This window comes from Schistocerca gregaria, chromosome 2 (assembly GCF_023897955.1).
Source record: "Schistocerca gregaria isolate iqSchGreg1 chromosome 2, iqSchGreg1.2, whole genome shotgun sequence".
Lineage (NCBI taxonomy): Eukaryota > Metazoa > Arthropoda > Insecta > Orthoptera > Acrididae > Schistocerca > Schistocerca gregaria.
In genome coordinates, this window is record NC_064921.1 from 220,506,346 (window position 1) to 220,525,678 (window position 19,333).

Consider the following 19,333-nt stretch of genomic DNA (forward strand, 5'->3'; position numbering starts at 1 on the left):
GTATGCAGCTGATTATAGTTGCAGTTCTCTGTGACAGGCAGAACGGTCATCAGAGAATGCTTGAATGTCAATGCAGCTTCGTACACGTATATTCCATCAGCGTGTATGCAGCTGATTATAGTTGCAGTTCTCTGTGACAGGCAGAACGGTCATCAAAGTGGTCGTCGTTTTTAGTGTTACCACCAGGCATCGTACGATAAATCAGGGTTTTCAATAATGCCCCACATTTTTTTGGTCATAACATGTTTATTGCTAAGAGTCAGAATTTGGTGACAGTATACATCAGAATGTCATGTCCATGTCCTATTTTTCTACGTAGGCTTCATCACGTGCTATGGCATAACGCCAACGTTGTAGAAGAGCGTGTCTTCCCTGCTGGTAAAAGTTCTTGTCCTGTAGGCGTTGCCACGTTTTCACTGCAAGACGGACACTCTCGTCATCTTCAAAGTGTGTTGCCCGTAGAAAATCTTTAAGAGGCCCAAAGAGATTGACATCCGAGGGTGCCATGTATGGACTGTAGGGTGGATGAGGCAATGATGTCCAACCCAACTTGGCGGTGTATTAACGGGTTTTCAGACTTGTGTGTGGGTATGCATTATCTTATTGGAGCAAGATTTCAGTTGCATTCTTGTCCATCGAACACCTCGGAAACGGTCCTTGAGTTTATTCGGAGTCTTCAAGCATGCCTCTGAAATGATGGTTGAGTGCCTTGGCATCACATCCACGAGAATGACGCCACCACAATCTCAGAAGATTGTCACCATGACTTTCCCGCAGAGGGGGTCATCTTGAATTTCTTCTTTTGAGGTGAGTGAGGATCATACCACTCCATGGACTGCCTTTTTGTTTTTGGCGCAGAGTAGTGCACGCAGCTTTCGTCTCCCGTAACGATCCGTGGGAGAAAGGCCTCTCCGTCGGTCTGAAAACGCTGCAATAATTCAGATGAAACGGCCTTCATTTGAATCTTGTGGTCCGCTGTGGAAATTCGTGGAACCCATGGTGAGCACCTCTTCGAATATCCGAGAGTCTCGATCATTGTATACGCACTTCCAATGCTGATCGACAACTGTAGAGCCAATTGTCGAGTTGTGCTGCGCCTGTCAGCCCAAATAATGGCATCCGCACGATTCAGCACGCCTGGAGCAGTGGTTATGACAGGACGTCACAAGCGAGCTCTGTTTCTGCATTTCCTGTACTCCTATCTGCATCGCCATACTCCTATCAGGATCGCCATACACTGCTCACCAAAGTTTATGGGTGCTCATTACGGTTTCTTTTCTGCAGACAAGAATTCAAGAACAGCACTCTGCTTCTACCGTGAGTCGTATGTAGACCCCATTTTGACGCTGTACTACGGCTCTGCCATCTGCCAGAACGGTTCGAAACTTGACTAGTGCACAGAACAAACATCAGACGTGAAGCACCAACAAGGAAATATGTCTATGTATACTAATGGCCTTTTTAAAATAAATATGGGATATTACTTATTGGACGACCCTCGTAAAAGGGGTCTGAAAAGCTTCAGATGCCGAGTGATCACTGTGAAGGACACAGGAATGTCAGGTACTATTTATCACAACCTAAGAATAGGGGCATACTGTGAGTCTCCTTTTGGCTAGGTGGCCAAATCGCACAACATCCATTTGCATAGCATTCCGATGTAGGGTTGCAAGGGAACGTGAGGGCAAGCATGTCCATCGTCAGTTTACCGTAGACCACGTGTGACCATGACAAAGGAGTATTGCCGACTACAACACTTTCAAATATAGCTGCCATACGAGAGCAAGTAATGGACTCCCTGCAACATTCTGGGTCATCCTGCAACCTTGGTCTAATCTCTACTAGCAGTAGCCAGACAAGAGAATAACTGCCCTATACGTAACGTGCCACTAACGCAACAACATATACGGTTACGTTTGGTGTCATAACCGGGAGGGATGGATTACTTGCGAGTGGCGTTGCGTTGTGTTCAGTGATGAGTTTCAGTTGTGCTCTACCACTGATGATTGTCTTCGGTGGGTATGGTGGTGAACTGGGGAGAGGTTTCATTCTTGCAACGTGTTCTAGAGGGACAGCGATGTCACTTCTGACTTAATGGTGTAGGAAGCCATCGGGCATGACAACAGGTCACGGCTGTAGCGATTGAAAGAATTCTCATGTAGCAACAGAAAGTCACGGGTATCCTGCGTCCTCATGTGTTATTTCTTATTCGACAGTACCGTGGTTCCATTTCTCAACAGGACGATGCTCGTCCACGCTTGGCATGATGCTGAACTACTCCTGTGGCCTGCAAGATCCCCAGATCCGTCCCCGATAGCCGATATGTGTGACTGACGGGCTTCTGAACTCCGTCCCAGCGCAAATATCCACAATATCAGGGAACAGTTACAACAGTTGTAGACCCACTTGCCTCATGAGAGAATGCCATGGCTTTGTGCCACCTCTCCGAACAGAATTAGTACACGGAACCAGGTCAGAGAGATTGCAACGTAATACTGCTAAGTGGGCTGATACCGCTAAGTCCTTAATACATCTGACTCGATTTTGTAATTACAGAAATAACATCACTCTTGCTTTTTTCATTTCGTTTCCTCCTCGCATGTAGCGTGCATCTATTTTTCTTGTCAGTCGGTGTATTTCCAGATTATTCTACTGTAGGTTCAAGGAAAGGCTGATACAGCTTAGGGTCGTCTAGCAATGTTGTAAAATGAAGACCTTACACACGGAACAACGATCGGTGAAAGAAATTCACGGATAAGATGGCGTCTATAGCAGCCAAAGGTGAAGTACTGGTTGTACTGTTGAGCGTACGATGTTCAGTGCCTCTCTGCCTGTCGCTTTGCGTTACACAGAGGGCAATGGTGCGACATGTATCTTTTTCTACTATTGCATCAGTTTCTGATCTAATACGACCCGCTGCACGTTCCCCTCTTGCACCAAAGTCTTCATTTTAGCATTTACACTCAGTGTCCTCAAACGTTTGTTAACTAGTTAACGATATCTGTGTTCCTCTACAATTTTGCCTTTCAGAGCGCCCTCTAGTGCGTTCGAGGTTATTCCCTTATGCATTAACACAGGTTTTATTATCCTGTCCCTTCTATTATTTAGCGTTTGGGCTACATTCAGATTCTGTGAGGAACCTTGCAAGAAGCCCCCACTCGTACTAATCCTTCAAAAATGTCTCAGATTAGCCGGTGAGTCCGTAGATGGTGATATAAGAGGCGTACATTATAACTGACCACGCTTTCCCACCCGCGTTTTGCGATAATTAAGCCATCCCGTCGTTGCATTGACTTTGTGAACCACCGAATAGAAAGCCGGCCGCGGTGGTCTCGCGGTTCTAGGCGCGCAGTCCGGAACCGAGCGACTGCTACGGTCGCAGGTTCGAATCCTGCCTCGGGCATGGATGAGTGTGATGTCCTTAGGTTAGTTAGTTTTTAGTAGTTCTAAGTTCTAGGGGACTAATGACCACAGCAGTTTAGTCCCATAGTGCTCAGAGCCATTTTGAACCACCGAATAGAAATTCTTCCTACCTGTGGAGATGGTTTTCGTAGTTGTATGTCCCCTTGTGGAGCAGTAGCAGCGCCGTTGGACTGTGAAAGCACAATACTAATGCCTATGTCTTGCGTAACGAAGAACGAAGAAGTTTTTCTTGTGCAAAAAACTTTTACACAGGATGCCATTATGGTGAATTGATTTAAGAAACACCATAAAATGAATCTGTTCACACTGATTACAGGCTAACTATTAACTGTACGAGAGCATGGCCTATCGCACTACTAGATTGGAAGGCATCCTATCAATGACTGCTCACTATGTCGCAAAGTCTGTAACTTGAGCGTACAATCGGTACGGTTCATACAACATCGTACATCATCGACTGTGCCAAAGTTATTCATTTATTTATTAATATCAACGTTTTCTGGCGTTGTGGAATTACTGAAATATGGTATTCATGACCCATAGACTCCTCTTAATGCCTAAGTGGCAAAATGCCACTTTTGTTCGCAAATATTTATCAATAACAGTTACTTGGTTCACTCCATAATAAATGTACTTATTCTAGCTTTCTCTTTGCTGCATCGTCACCTCATCTGTGAAAGCGCCAAATGGCCAACTGCCTTTGCTCTCCAGCATGGGAACTTACCGCCTGGTCCTCACACTTGACGTACTGTTGCGTTGTTTCGTTCAATTCATGTACGTGAAATAGCAAAACTGGAAATAAAGTAAAATGTGCTCTTAAATGAAAATCAGGGGTACCTTTCAACCTCCTCATTTTTAAAAAATATTATTAGTGTACTTAATTTTCAGTATCCTTTTGTATCACCAGACCGCTTTGATTGTCTTCTATAAGCCTGTTATCAGTTGTTACTCCATTCTTGAACGTTTAATTTCAGCGAGGCTGAAAATGGGGTTGAACCTCGTAGCCAGAACTCTCTCATCCTATGGTGTATCGGTATAGCTACCTGAGGAATCATCTTTCACTCCATGAGATATTGCTTTCATACTTTTTTTATTCACATAGGTAGTTACTAAGGGATACAAAACGTAGCAGGGAACACGTGGTCAGGCAGTAGGTAAAGTCAATGAATATTAACTGGAAAAATCGCGGCTGTGGACAAAGAACATAGCTTCATAATTTTGGCAATTAATAATATCCAGAGGAGTTCGTAAGAAAAAGTTTTATTAGGCTCATTACTAGGTACTACACTCATATTGTAGTTGCCAACAAGCATTTAAAGCGGAGCTGGTTGGCTGGAAGATGAGTTTCACCATTAATGAGAAGTTTATTTAATTTTTACAGAATTGTAATTCTGCAGGAACCTTTATTGGTACATCATAGCTATGGGGCTGAAATCCATCTCCAGTGACACTAATATATTTCATCAATGGAATTAAATGGTGAAGAATGGAGTGTTACCCGTTCATGGTGAAACGTCCAATTAGAACAATTTATGAATTACTGTGGTGATAAACCTCTTACATTATTTGCTTTTCAAACAGCTAAGCAAAATTGAACGTACTGACATTTCTATCTTTACTTATTCTGATCAACACTAAACGGACACACAATATTTTTTATCGCAACATAATCTGACTTTCAAAAATCCCTACAAATAGTTAGCAAATGAAAGATTTGATAAAGAACAAACAATGTGAAACTTCCTGGCAGATTAAAACTGTGTGCCCCACCGAGACTCGAAGTCGGGCCCTTTACCTTTCGCGGGCAAGTGCTCTACCAACTGAGCTACCGAAGCACGACTCACGCCCGGTACTCACAGCTGTACTTCTGCCAGTACCTCGTCTCCTACCTTCCAAACTTTACAGAAGCTCTCCTGCGAGACATGCAGAACTAGCACTCCTGAAAGAAAGGATATTGCGGAGACATGGCTTAGCCACAGCCTGGGGGATGTTTCCAGAATGAGATCTTCACTCTGCAGCGGAGTGTGCGCTGATATGAAACTTCCTGGCAGATTAAAACTGTGTGCCCGACCGAAACTCGAACTCGGGACCTTTGCCTCTCGCGTCAAGTGCTCTACCAACTGAGCTACCGAAGCACGACTCACGCCCAGTACTCACAGCTTTACTTCTGCCAGTACCTCGTCTCCTACCTTCCAAACGAGGTACTGGCAGAAGTAGAGCTGTGAGTACTGGGCGTGAGTCGTGCTTCGGTAGTTCAGTTGGTAGAACACTTGCCCGAGAAAGGCAAAGGTCCCGAGTTCGAGTTTCGGTCGGGCACACAGTTTTAATCTGCCAGGAAGTTTCATATCAGCGCACACTCCGCTGCAGAGTTAAGATCTCATTCTGGAAACATCCCCCAGGCTGTGGCTAAGCCATGTCTCCGCAATATCCTTTCTTTCAGGAGTGCTAGTTCTGCATGTCTCGCAGGAGAGCTTCTGTAAAGTTTGGAAGGTAGGAGACGATGTACTGGCAGAAGTAGAGCTGTGAGTACTGGGCGTGAGTCGTGCTTCGGTAGTTCAGTTGGTAGAGCACTTGCCCGCGAAAGGCAAAGGTCCCGAGTTCGAGTCTCAGTCGGGCACACAGTTTTAATCTGCCAGGAAGTTTCATATTAGCGCACACTCCGCTGCAGAGTGAAAATCTCATTCTGGAAACATCCCCCAGGCTGTGGCTAAGCCATGTCTCCGCAATATCCTTTCTTTCAGGAGTGCTAGTTCTGCATGTCTCACAGGAGAGCTTTTGTAAAGTTTGGAAGGTAGGAGACGAGGTACTGGCAGAAGTAAAGCTGTGAGTACCGGGCGTGAGTCGTGCTTCGGTAGCTCAGTTGGTAGAGCACTTGCCCGCGAAAGGCAAAGGTCCCGAGTTCGAGTCTCGGTCGGGCACACAGTTTTAATCTGCCAGGACGTTTCATATCAGCGCACATTCCGCTGCACAGTGAAAATCTCATTCTGGAACAAACAATGTATTTACCTTAACAGTGTTCAAAAGTAATATATATATATAAATTTACTGTCTCTGATGGACACACGTCCAGTTCCTCCGCTCTCAAAAGTCCGCCATCTCTCTCCCCACACCCACCACTGATGGCGGCTCACCTCCAACTGCGCAACGCTACACGCTGTTCACATGCAACTGCCCAACACTACAATAGCGAAATTACAACAATGCTAACCAGCCACAGACTGCACACAGCACAGCTACAGATTTTCATACAGAGCGCTACGTCGTGTTACCAATATAAAAACATAAACAGCCTACTGGCAATGGACGCCCCGCGTCTCGTGGTCGTGCGGTAGCGTTCTCGCTTCCCACGCCCGGGTTCCCGGGTTCAATTCCCGGCGGGGTCATGGATTTTTTCTGCCTCGTGATGGCTGGGTGTTGTGTGACGTCCTTAGGTTAGTTAGGTTTAAGTAGTTCTAAGTTATAGGGGACTGATGACCATAGATGTTAAGTCCCATAGTGCTCAGAGCCATTTGGACAATGGGCGTATGGCAGTACATCTGCAGTGTACTGTGAGAAAACTGAACACTAGTGAATCGAAGCGTTTGAACTGTCGAATGACAGCAGGATACTGAAAACTAACGACGTTCTCCGCTGAATCGGAATATGTGGAAAATCAACAACATGATACATGTTACATGTGACAATAAGGAATAACTTCCGCAGCACTAGAAATGGTAGCGGACAAAAATTGTAGAGGAATACAGAGATTAATAAATCACACTGTGTCTCCAGCTCAGTTAATTATTCCGTTTGAAATTATTGTGATTATGCTGGACAATCTATTATTTTCAAAACAATCAATCACTAAGCCTCTCTTGCTCCGCATTGCTCACTTAATTAAACAAGCTTTTTTTTTTAAAAAAAAAAAAAAAAGCTAATAAAAAGATCACTCTGTTTCTAGTGCTAGTAGTGGTGAAGACATTCTCATAATTCTACGAAGAAACGTGATTTTGCTACGTTTCCTCATTGTCTTATACTGTTTTCAGACTAAGTGAACAACTGGATGTACCACGAGGGGCTAGCATTAAAATGCAAGTGCTATGATGTTACGGCTTGAGTAAAATGTTCTTTCGAAGATTGGACCGTATCAGAAATGAGTCAGATGAAGTTTTGTGGAAATAATGAAGTGAGGGTGTGTAAAAATGATACAAGCAGCTTGAAGTGTTCAGTAGCTGCATACTTCGTATTACAAAGTATCGGAGAATGAGTGCAGACTGACAGTGTGTGAGTCAGCAGCCAGAAGGAACAGTAGCAGAGAGCGGAAGTGTAGCCGGGAATAGAAGGAACACGGTGGCGTTCTACAGCGCGCGGGCGAGTAAAGAGAAATCACTAATAGAATTACCGTTAGAAGAAGCTTTTAAACGGGAAACTTGTCCGTACCGCAGCTGGAGAGCGCGGAGGGACGACGCTCCACCGAACTCGACGCCTTCCGCTAACGTCATTACGAGATCACTGTGCGGCGCATGGCGTCACATGCAGCTGACGGCCCCGTAACCTGGTCCGGGGGTCTCTCTCCGGCGCTTAGTCAGCTCGCGCTCCGCCGGCCGGGGTCGTCGCCGCTACGTCACTTCACTCCCCCACACCACCCCTCCTGCAGAGCCGCGGCCGTGCGCTCTTTCCGCGACGTCACCAACAGAAACACGAAAGCGCCGCTGCTGCCGTCTCGGCGACATTCAACGCTGACGCTGCACCGCACCGCCCCGCTGAGCTGAACTGATACTGTCGCCGCTCGGCTTTAATTAAAAGCGCACACAGTGTTTAATTGTGTTTGCCTGTCGCGGCATTGTGCCCGCTGCCTGTGTGCCTCGCAGCCACCGGATCGCGCGTGTGTGTGGGTGTGTGTCTGTGTGTGTGGGTGGGTGGGTAGCGTGTGGGTGCGCGTGCATGTGTGTGAGTTTGTGGCAGGCAGAGCCGAGTGGTGGAAAGAGATCTGCACGTCGCGAGAGAGGCGGGCCAACTTCAAATTTTCGCTGCTCTCGGCCTATATCAGCAATCTGCGATATTAATTGCGACTTGTTTGTTCTGGCGATGTCTCTGCCGGCTTAATGGGGTGTCCGCTGCAGACGGGAAGACCGCGCTAGGTGGTGTGGGGCAGGGAGACGCTGCCGGAGTTAAATAAGTTTCAGCCGTCGAGGAGATTATTCTGACAGAGACACATATTTCATTCTCAGTAGTGGCCTCATTCGTCGTCTTAAAATCTTGATACTTTACTGATCGCTCACACTACAACTATCCTTGATGGAACATATTCGTATTGTGCTTGAACCGTTTTCTTTTGTGTTTGTTTTTGACTATAAAATTATGGAAATATGATTCGTATTGCGCTTAAACCGTTTTCATTTGTGTTTGTTTTCCGTTATAAGATTATGGAAATATGGATCTGACTTGCAAAATTCTCCATCTCTTCCGCAACTGTTGCGAACTGCCTTCTTCGTGGTGTTGAGTGAACTCAACACCATGACAATGCACTTCGGCTACTGTTGCAAATCGCGTTCCTTACGGTTTTGAGGGAGCTCAACTCTCTGAGGAAGGCGATTTCCAACAGTGGCCGACACGCTGGAGGAATTTTACATATTTACAGTGTATTCACATTCTCTGAAGAATTTTTCGGTGAACTTCCGAAATTCCCACCCAGAGCAAATACAACAAGATGGCTTCAGACGTGAAGGCCTACTAAACACTGCCACAGTCCTCGTTAAAAAGTACGGTTTTACATAGACAGATGAAAACGTGGAAGCGATAAAAAGTAAGCACAAACAAATTGCACACATATCCCTTACTGCTCCCTTTCCCCCCCTTCCCCACCACACACACGTGGACCAGCTTATAGAGGTAAGACAAATAACAATCGCCCAAAACATTTTTCAGTAGGTAATACATTAACTTAGCCTGTCCAGCTAGCCGTTAGATGTAACTCGCTGCGTCCCGAGCGGGAAGGCGCGCCGGTCACCTGCACGAATCGGCCTGGCGGGTTGTTGTCGACGTCTGGTGTGCCGGCCAGTCTGTGGATGGTTTTTAAGGCGGTATCCCCACTGCCTCGGCGAACGCGAGCTGGTTGTCCTTATTCCGCCTCAGTTACACAACATCAGCGATTGCTGTGCAAACACTGTCTCCACATATGCGTACACCATAGTAACTCTACCACGCAAACATATGGAACTATACTCGTCTGGTATGAGACGTTCCCAGGGCTGCTGGGTGGGGTGTTCACTGGTTGGGGCCGAACTGCGTAGTGACCCTGGATTCGGTGTAGGGCGGCGGTGGGGTGGGTGGACTGATGTGGTCTGTTGTTGTGTTGTGAACCACTGAGGACTACTGTGGGACGAAGTCTCTCCGTCGTTTCTAGGACCTCGGTTCAGTACACACATAAACAACAAACCAGTGTTGACAGCAGAATATAAAATAATAGCAGTACTACGGGGTGTTGTAATTGAAGCACAGCTACTCTCAGAGGCTCAGTTTGTACTGTAATTATCGAATGATTGCGAAATGGATACAAGTTCTACAGTGTAAATGGGGAACAGAATTACGCTAGGGAAAAGAAGTTCCAGTTTTCGTCATCGGGTGCAAATCTAGCGATGCGGATGCAATAAATGTTTCTATTTGTAATGTATTAGGGACCGGATGTGGTCAAGGTCAAGTAAGTGAGAAAGAATGTTGGTTTTATTATTAACTGCACTTGCACAGTTTGTTCAATACGAGCATCGGAGACGTCGACGAGATGCTGTACAGTGCCAGACTTGCACCTGATGGCCAAGATTGGAACCATTTTTTTTCTGCGTAAATCAGTTCCCCATTAACGCGTTAGCATAGCTACCAAGTTTCACTGCCTTACGTTTAATTACAGCCCACACTCGACCTAAGTGAGGAGCTGCACGTTAATTTTAACCATCCAGTATAATCTTTACTAGTAAAATGCAGATTGAAAAATCTATAGTTCCATTTTGGCCTAAAATTTCGGTAAACATATGTACTGTGATATCGTGGTGTGCTGATTAACTGTAGATGAAAAATGGAAGCAAATTATCAGCTGTAATGCAAAGAACTGTACTGAAAATAACAGACAGGTACACAAACATCAATATTGAATACTAAAGAGTGTGTTTTCGTAACAATGTCATGAATGTCAATGCCATAGTTCAATACTGCATATATTTTCATGTGAACTTTTACGTGCTACTCGACAGAAAGTAAATTAACCCACTGACGACTGTGAAACTTCACCAAAACATGTTAACGAAGAAGAATTTGTATTTGCTCAAAACAGAACCATACTTCCATAATTTCATACTTTAAGGAAAAGTTTCATTTTATTCTGCGTATATTCTTCATTCATTACCAACAAACCGTCATTTAAATCTTCATTTCACTGATTATCTTACCGGTGGCAAAATCAACCATATCTGTTGATACGTGCGTACATTTTTTCTCTGCGATGGCAGTCTCGTGCTGAGATACTGATTGTGATTAGCATCGCACAGCAAGGACGACGACGATTTCTGGTTTGTGTACGGTTAGCGTGAGATCCGAGAGGTGGCCGTGTGGCGCTGAGTGAATGGCCGTTTTCCGGTATGGCTGGACTGGGCAGTGACGGAACGACGGCTGACTGTTGTGTATACTGGGCAACAGTAGAGTGATACAGGCGGGCATTGGTTTGCTTCACTACTTGTGGCACGCTGTGTTCGTGCCATTTTAGTACCGACACCGTTCTCTGACTTTGTCTGACTGTACTGGAATAAACAATTAGCATCTGCGCTCCGCCTAGCAGGGATGTTCTGGTTAAGCTACGAATTGTGTTCTACCGTGTCAGGAAGATGCGATTTGTGTGCTAAGGATCTGAATTCAAGTGCGTAGAATAAAGTTTGTTAGAAGTTTTGGCCTCACTCGTACTCTGCTTAATATTGGTCTACAAACTGAGTTCCAATTGTAACCGGATGCTAAGGTGCTAAAAGCAACACCATTAGTTCAATTCAGAGATGCAGAGATTATTTACGGCGGATGGGCCTGCCATGACGTGTTAACTAATTCTGCTCCTCTATTTTAGACACCCTTTCACTACTGTGTTTTCTAGTATTATTAGAAGGAAGCACTGTCGGGGGGGGGGGGGGGGGGGGAAGGGGGTCCAACGGCAACCAAAAATAAAAATATCGGCACTAACCACTAACCCCGTATGATGGAGCCAGCGCCGAAACAAAGAAATGTGTCTTGCACACTCAGTTTGGTTTTCTGAGAGCCAATGTATGGTAATTTAAAACAATTTTTTTATTGATGCTGTGATTTTTCTTAAGTTCTGTTTAATTACATGTGATTTTCTTAAGCTATTCTGGCTATAGTCATTTTATAAAAGTTTTTACCTTGAAGTACTTAATGGACGGCTACAATTCGTTTTGTCCGTTGGCTTTCACAATCGAACTCTGTATACAATATCTCCGCCTACTGCTATATTCTGGATAAAGAAATTTAGTATCTCAATACCTTAAACCATGTGAGAGCTATAGCCCCTGTTTGTGTTAACTGCCTCTGTGGATGGTAACCCATTAGATACGTAACATTTTTGGCAGGTGCCCGCTAAAATTTTGAAACTTCTTGATCGCTGAACAGGATGTTTCAAAAAAGACTTTACAACTTTGAATATTCATATAAATTAATTCATAGTGTGTACAGGAGATTGTAGTGTCAATTTGTAGGGAAATGCAGCAAGTTCTGTCTAGCGTAGTTTACTATGCCGGATCGCACCGTAACGAGCGCTAGTGGCAGTTGCTTTAAAAATGGCTGCCTTTACTGGACCAAGCCTGCTAGCTGTGTGTTTTGTTTGAAGAATCGAAGTTGGCGACAACAGTTCAGCGTAATTTCCGTACCAAGTAAGATTCTCCTAGTAGGCCTACAGTTTATGTACGGCATACACATTTTGTAGAAACAGGGTGCTCGGTAAGACATGGAAAATCATCAGGTAGTCGTCGTTGAGCGAGTGAGACCACGTTTTGTCAACATCCCTACGAAATCGACCCGGTGTGATGATGATGGTGTTTCGTTTGAGAGGCGCTCAACTGCAAAGTCATCAGCACCCATACAAAGTCCAAATTTTTACGCACCCCAATTTTTACACAGCCCAATTTTTACACATTCCATTCTAGCCACTGTCACGAATAATGATGATGATGATGGTGAAATGATAAGGACAACACAAGCGCCCAGTCCTCGCACAGAGAAAATCCCCAAACCGGCTGGGAATCGAACCCGGAACCCTGTGATCCAGAGGCAGCAACGCTAGCCACTAGAACCCAGCGTGAATCTCGCGAACGACAGATCGCACATACGATTGTTTGGCGTCTGTTGAGGAACCGTTTGCATTTAAAACCGTACACATTGACGATCGTACAAGCAATAAAAGACAGTGATAAAATTGCTCGCAAGAACTTCTGTGCAGCTATGTTAAATCGATTACACGAAGATGAATATTTCTTGGACAAAAATCATCTGTTCTGACGAGTCGACTTTTCCCTTGAGTGGCAAGGTTAACACAGACACTTGTAGGATCTGGGGCAGTGAAAATCCACATAAAACATTGCAACATGTTCAGGATTGCCCTAAACTGAATGCTTTTAGTGCATTGAGCAAGAACACAATGTACGGCTCCTTTCTTTCCGTGAGAGAACCATCAACGGGATATTGTATCTGCGCATTTTACAAGAATTTTATACCTCATCATCGGAGCATGACCAAGAACGAAATTCTTACTTCATGCGAGGTGGTGCACCACCCCACTACCTGGCTGATGTCCGGTATTTTCTCAGTGCCCGCTTTCCAGGTCAATGGATTGGCCGTGAGGCGCCATTTGCATGGCCGCCACGTTCAGCAGATCTGACACCATTCGTTTTTTTTATGGGGATTCATCAAGGATATCGTGTTTTTACCTCCCGTGCCGGATCCTATAACTGAACTTAGAGTAAGAATTTGCACCGCCACTGAGCAAGTTACACCTGCCTTGCTAGAGCGAGCATGGGAAGAAATTGACTTTTGATGATAACTAACGGAAGCCACATATATCTTTACTTTAAGGTAAATAAACTTAAGTGTTTTCCTACAAAATAACACTAAATACAGCTCTGTATCTTTTGTCAATAAATTTATCTGAATTTTTGAAGTTGTTAAGTCCCTTTCAAACACGCTGTAAGACTAAATGTCACTGATTTAAGGGCCGGTAGCATTAAACGTTTCTTAATGCCTTGTAACTTAAATTTCGTTTGCTGCTTCCAAAATATTAAGTGACTGACTGCGCAGGGCTGTACTTGCGTTGGTGTTAATTGTTCATGCGGGCAGAAGCCTGTTGTCTGTGTTTTACTGACTCGAGTAGGTGCCCTGTGTAATTCTGTTATTTTTAAAAAATGATAAGGTGTTAGATTAAGTTTGTGACTTCTGAAATGGCAAGGCCTGTCAAAGTTTTCTTATTGCTAAATTAAATATTTGAGGGCAGAGGCCTGATAACTTATTAAAAAAAGTTACGTTGGTCAAATTTTAAGTGGGCTAGAAGCCGTAGATATTTTGAATTTTAAATTTAAGAAACGGAAGAAGAAAAGTGTTTTGTTTTTCTTTTAACCGTTTAGTGATAAAGGTACTGGCGAACAGCGTCCACTTAAGGACCTCTGTATCCAAGAAAACGTGCTCTATGGTTAATCCCCTACTCCAGTTATACAACCTGCAAGAACGCCATTAAGTGCATATAAGAGGTTATTAAACCCGTTGTACGACTGATCAGTGTCATTTTCGGGGAACAATCACTGGTTGTACCTCTCTCTGATTACACTTCTCCTGTCTTCGCTATGAGTGTGGGAGTAACACATAGTGAATTGAAGTATATTCCTAACTTTATCACTTGAAGCTACTTCTTGAAACCGTGTATCTTGATGCATCTGCCATTTCAACGTGGCCGTTACATTTTTAGCATTCTTGTTTGGAAATAAATTTAGCTTTTATAAATCTGTGATGCAAAATACATTTATTCATTTATTTATTTTTAGCCCAACCGGCTTGTGGGAACAAAGTGGCATGCTCTGGGGGTGTCTCTATATCCAAACATGCAACACAGCATTTTAGCAATTTGCAGTACACTGGTAGACTATTATGGAGAAGTAAACAGCAGCCAGCCCCCTTTTATGACGTTATTTCTTTATTTAATTAACACTGTTACCGGTTTCGAACCAACAGGTTGAACGTCACACGGCTTGTTCACGTTCAGACACATTTTATATTAGCTTACATTTTTTACTACCCCGTATGATGAAATTTCGTTGGGGTAGTGGTGCCCTACAACAAAAATAGCTTTAATTGTGTCTCATAAAGATTTTAAACGATGTTAACAAATTATTAAAGTGAAGGTGTTTTGGTTACTTACGTTGCAAACTTCGCACCATTATTCCCAGTGCTGACTCCTTGTGTTTATGCAGCACCAAATACGATACGAAGCACATTCTATATATATATTTCAACCATTTGAAGAAGTTTCGCCACAATGAAATATGTATGGAAAGACGTCGATATTACAACCATGACAGTGCCAAAGACTTTCACTGTCAGATATATTTCGATGTATACATAAGTGTTCCAGTCGAAATTTACAAACTACTAGCGTTCCATCACTTAATATTTATATTAAAAAAGAAATGATTAAAATTAGGAGAAACGAATAAATCAGTTAGTTAGGTACAAAGTGTTACTGCTGTGATATTACGTAAATATTATGGTACACATTGCAAACAAAGTAAATGATGGATAAATGCACATAAATAAATTTTACAACAGTGGACATTACATTCAATAAAATTTTTCTTGTCAATATACATAAAACTACCGATGCTTCGGTTCCTGTTGCAAGTGACCTTCTTCATGGTGTTTTTGTCTACAAACACCCTGAAGAACGTTGCTTGCAACAGAGACTGAAACGTCAATAGTTTTATATATATTTACAATCCGCTCACTAACCCAGAAAATGTTTACTGAATGTGACAATGGACGCGGAAGCCTACGTTTCTAGTGGACATTGCGTTTAAAAATTATTTTTATATAACTAGTTGACGTTGATGTATGATTTTGAAAGCTGTTATATTTTACGCATTATTTCATGTTGGGTGGTGTCTGTATGTTGATACTGTTAAATGGAGTAGTGTGTAGTTTAACTGGAAAGCAGGTGAATGAAACTTTGAAGAAGAGGTGCGTATGCTAACTCGCTCTGTTCATTGAGGATATTTTCAGGTAACTTGATTTTATGTACATATATTTCAATCTCTTCAAGCAAATTCATGAAGCTACGTTTCTCAGCATGATACAACAGCTGGATGTGGTCTTCAGTGTTCTTTATTTTATGATTCTTAATATTCGTATGTATGAAAAATACAGATTTTGGTATGTTGTTCAAACGTATGGCATCTATATACTCTCTGAACGGAGTCTCAAAGCTTCTCCCACTTTATCGTATGTAGGAAGAGGTGCAAGTTTGGCAGCTGAGTTTGTGCATGCCTGGTTTCTTGTATGGGGTGTTATTATATTTTAGGTTGTGATTTGGTGTCTCTTGAAGTTTATTTTTTGTGTGGGAGCTTATCTTAATGTTTCTGTTTTTAAATAGATTGCTTATTTTGTAGGATATGCTCCCTAAGAAAGGTAATGCAACATATTTCTTGCTGTTTGCTGTTGTATCTTGTGCTAACTGCATGGTCGTCTGGTGTACAAGTTTGTTGTCTGATGGTTTATGGATATTTTGTGATAGTTTGCCTATCATGAGGGGCTGTATCCATTATCTGAGGCTATGGTTTTAATGATACAGATTTTTTTTGAACTGACATTATAAAATGTGGCTTGTTGCTGTTTTCTTCTCTAGAAGAATCAACCTGTATTTTGTACATAGCTAAGGGCTAAGAAAGTCAGTTTTCGACAAAATAGAATTTTTCAGTACTACTGCAGATGACAACGTTACGATGATAGAATTTTTCAATACCGGTACTCTGTAGATGACAACGTAACGATGTATGCATTATAAGTAATGTAATTATTAATTTGTTTATTCACACTATAGTCGAAACTATCAACTGCTGTTTTCAAAGCACAGAAGATGATAAACAAGTGCCAATACTTGGGACTGGGTGATAACGGGAAGAAAATTCCTTGTTCAGAAAAGGGATTTATAAAAATCAATAGATCCCATTTCATACACGTGAATATTATTTAAACGCGGTGGCTGTTATTACTGCAGTGACGTAGATTGAGGTCAGCTTCAAATTTCATTTGCTCCATTATAAAATTTTACTGGCGCATGTGGCCAGAATTTGAACCGAAAAATTGATTATGTAAATCTAACTTTTGAAATAAGAATGTTCTGTGCCTTACGACCGAACTTGATTTTAGCGTTGAAGAGCCGCAAAACTATTTTACTTCCTCGTTACTGAACCACTCGTGAAGGCGCTGACAGACAATTTGAACAAGTTGCTGAAATTATATCTTTCGAAATATCAGCGATATGATACACTGAACAGAATGATAAGTGACATAATGTATTTTATCTCGACGTAGTCCACGAAATACTGAGAGTTCTCATTGACATAAAGTGCATATTCCCATTAGGCACCAGATAGAGGCTTTGTACCGGAAGTTCACCGGTAAATATCTCTGCACGAGATGAGCTGTCATCCCAACGTCAGCGAAAATATATCATCTAGCGATTTTCTTTCACTTCATTCTCGTATGAAGTTTTGCAGTCTCAGCGTAAAACCCCAATAATTATATAAACTTCCATACTGAGATATAATGGCAATGTAAACCTAAAATCGGAGATGTATAAGTAAATGATTAAGAATGTAGAGGCCTCCCAGAGCTATTTGTGATCGAAAGTGCAGTATTATGCCACGCTCAGGTATTAGAGAGAGCTATAAACTGGAGTACGTGCATGTGTGATTCACATTCTATAATGTTTGTATACCAACAGATATATTTCAGAGACAAATATCGTTGTCGCAGTTGCAGTTTCCAGAAACGTTAATGCTCCGCCTGAGACAATTAGTGATTTTAAACCACAATGGTTTCTTTAAAAAAAAAGTCGTTGTTGGAATTCGAGGTTTGTCAAATAGTGAATGTTTCGTTATAACATTAAATGAAAATTATTTAATGTTTTCGAGACACTTGGAATAATGTGGAAAAGACAATTGTGGTAGAATCCGAGACAAGGAAGCTTCCAATTTTAATCTCCGTTGTCCTGCCATTACCACTCAGTACAAGGAACACAGAAACCACCCTCCAGTAGTACACTTGTATCCTCTAGGTTGAAACGTGAGTCGTTTGAAGTACAGGTCTCCCATCAGTACTCGAGAAGGGTGAAACAGATTCTACGGAGTCACTAAATAAGTGATTTCACATTCACTTGCTATGGTACAGAGAGAGCCATGACGCGTCGAGCAGACAGTGTAACTGTTCGCAACACTAAAACGTTTCTCTTAAAATATTGACAACTCTGCTCACTTCAAAACTGGTTATCCGAGACAACGATGAACGCACATTTAAGTATACATACCTGCGTATCGGCTCCGATTTAAAACATCGCGTGATCGAAATAAGCTGCAGATTGGTGGCGTCATGAATGCTTCTGAAGAGCACTCTGTATTTCAGCCGGAAATGAAAAATCCGTTGTCACGCCGAGATTACATTACCGATAAAATCACGTGCCTCTTAGTCGTATAATGTTTACAAATCTAACTCTTGCTTATACAGCGAACAAAAGGGACATATTGTCTGCTGTCATAATACGTCAAAAAGGTATGCATAGAAACAACTTAATACTCAGCCATCCCGACTGCTTGTCGTTTCGAGTCCTTTATAAGTATTTCTAGCCGGAAATGATACTGTTGATCTGACAGAACATTCCTATAAAATTTTGTGTTCCGAAAATGAAAATACGTTTAAAAGTACTCGTTTTTACGCAACATTAGAAATTGATATGTAACATAGTTTCTAGCAAATGCATATCGTGTAACCATTGTACAAGTATAAAGACGACCGGCTTGTAGTTTTAAGCCTTTAGAAATTCAATTAGATTCTTTGTCTAGAAAAACAGTAATGAGAATTAAGAATACAAGTGGTCGAAATAGTAATTAGTGTCAGAGCCATTGGTGCTGATGGTACCAGAAAAGATTTTCTTTGTGATTCGACTCATGTTATTCTTTCAAAATCGCTACACTCAGTTAATCGTTGAACGATCAGTTACAGAAGAATTTTTTCCAAGTCTCAGCTGGTGAAATCGATGGCACATGCAAGAGTCGCTTTTGCATTTATAGAATAATCATTCACTTGTGGAAAGGAAATGAAAAAATGTCACAAAATGTGCACCTTGAGTTTCTATTGGTGTATAACATGTTCAGGTAAATTACGGACATGCCGCCGAGTGACGTCTTCGAAGCTATGAAACTTCAGCCGTTTATTTTTTATGTTTTTGCTTCGTGCTACAGATTTCGATCAGTAGACCATTATCATGCCGAAGCAAAGCGTAACCAGCTTGTCTCTGGAACATTTGAAGTGAAGAGACACGCGGGATTAGCCGAGCGGTCAAAGGCGCTGCAGTCATGGACTGTGCAGCTGGTCCCGGCGGTGGTTCGAGTCCTCCATCGGGCATGAGTGTATGTGTTCGTCCTTAGGATAATTTAAGTTAAATAGTATGTAAGCTTAGCGACTGATGACCTTAGCAGTTAAGCCCCATAAGATTTCGCACACAGTTGAACATCTTTTTTTGAAGCGAATAACTTCGTTGTAGGTAGGAAGACATTTCTTCTGTTACAGTAAATAATCCCCATTAGATGTGTAGATGACGTTCACAGGACAAGCGGATTCAAGGCTC

The 19,333-nt window shown here is 42.6% G+C and overlaps 1 protein-coding gene across 1 annotated transcript in view; it reads left to right on the plus strand.

Annotated features, from left to right (window-relative positions):
- The window catches only part of LOC126336721 (Ig-like and fibronectin type-III domain-containing protein 1), a 2,308,230-nt gene that overhangs the window by 537,825 nt on the left and 1,751,072 nt on the right, over positions 1–19,333 (plus strand). The window lies entirely within an intron of this gene.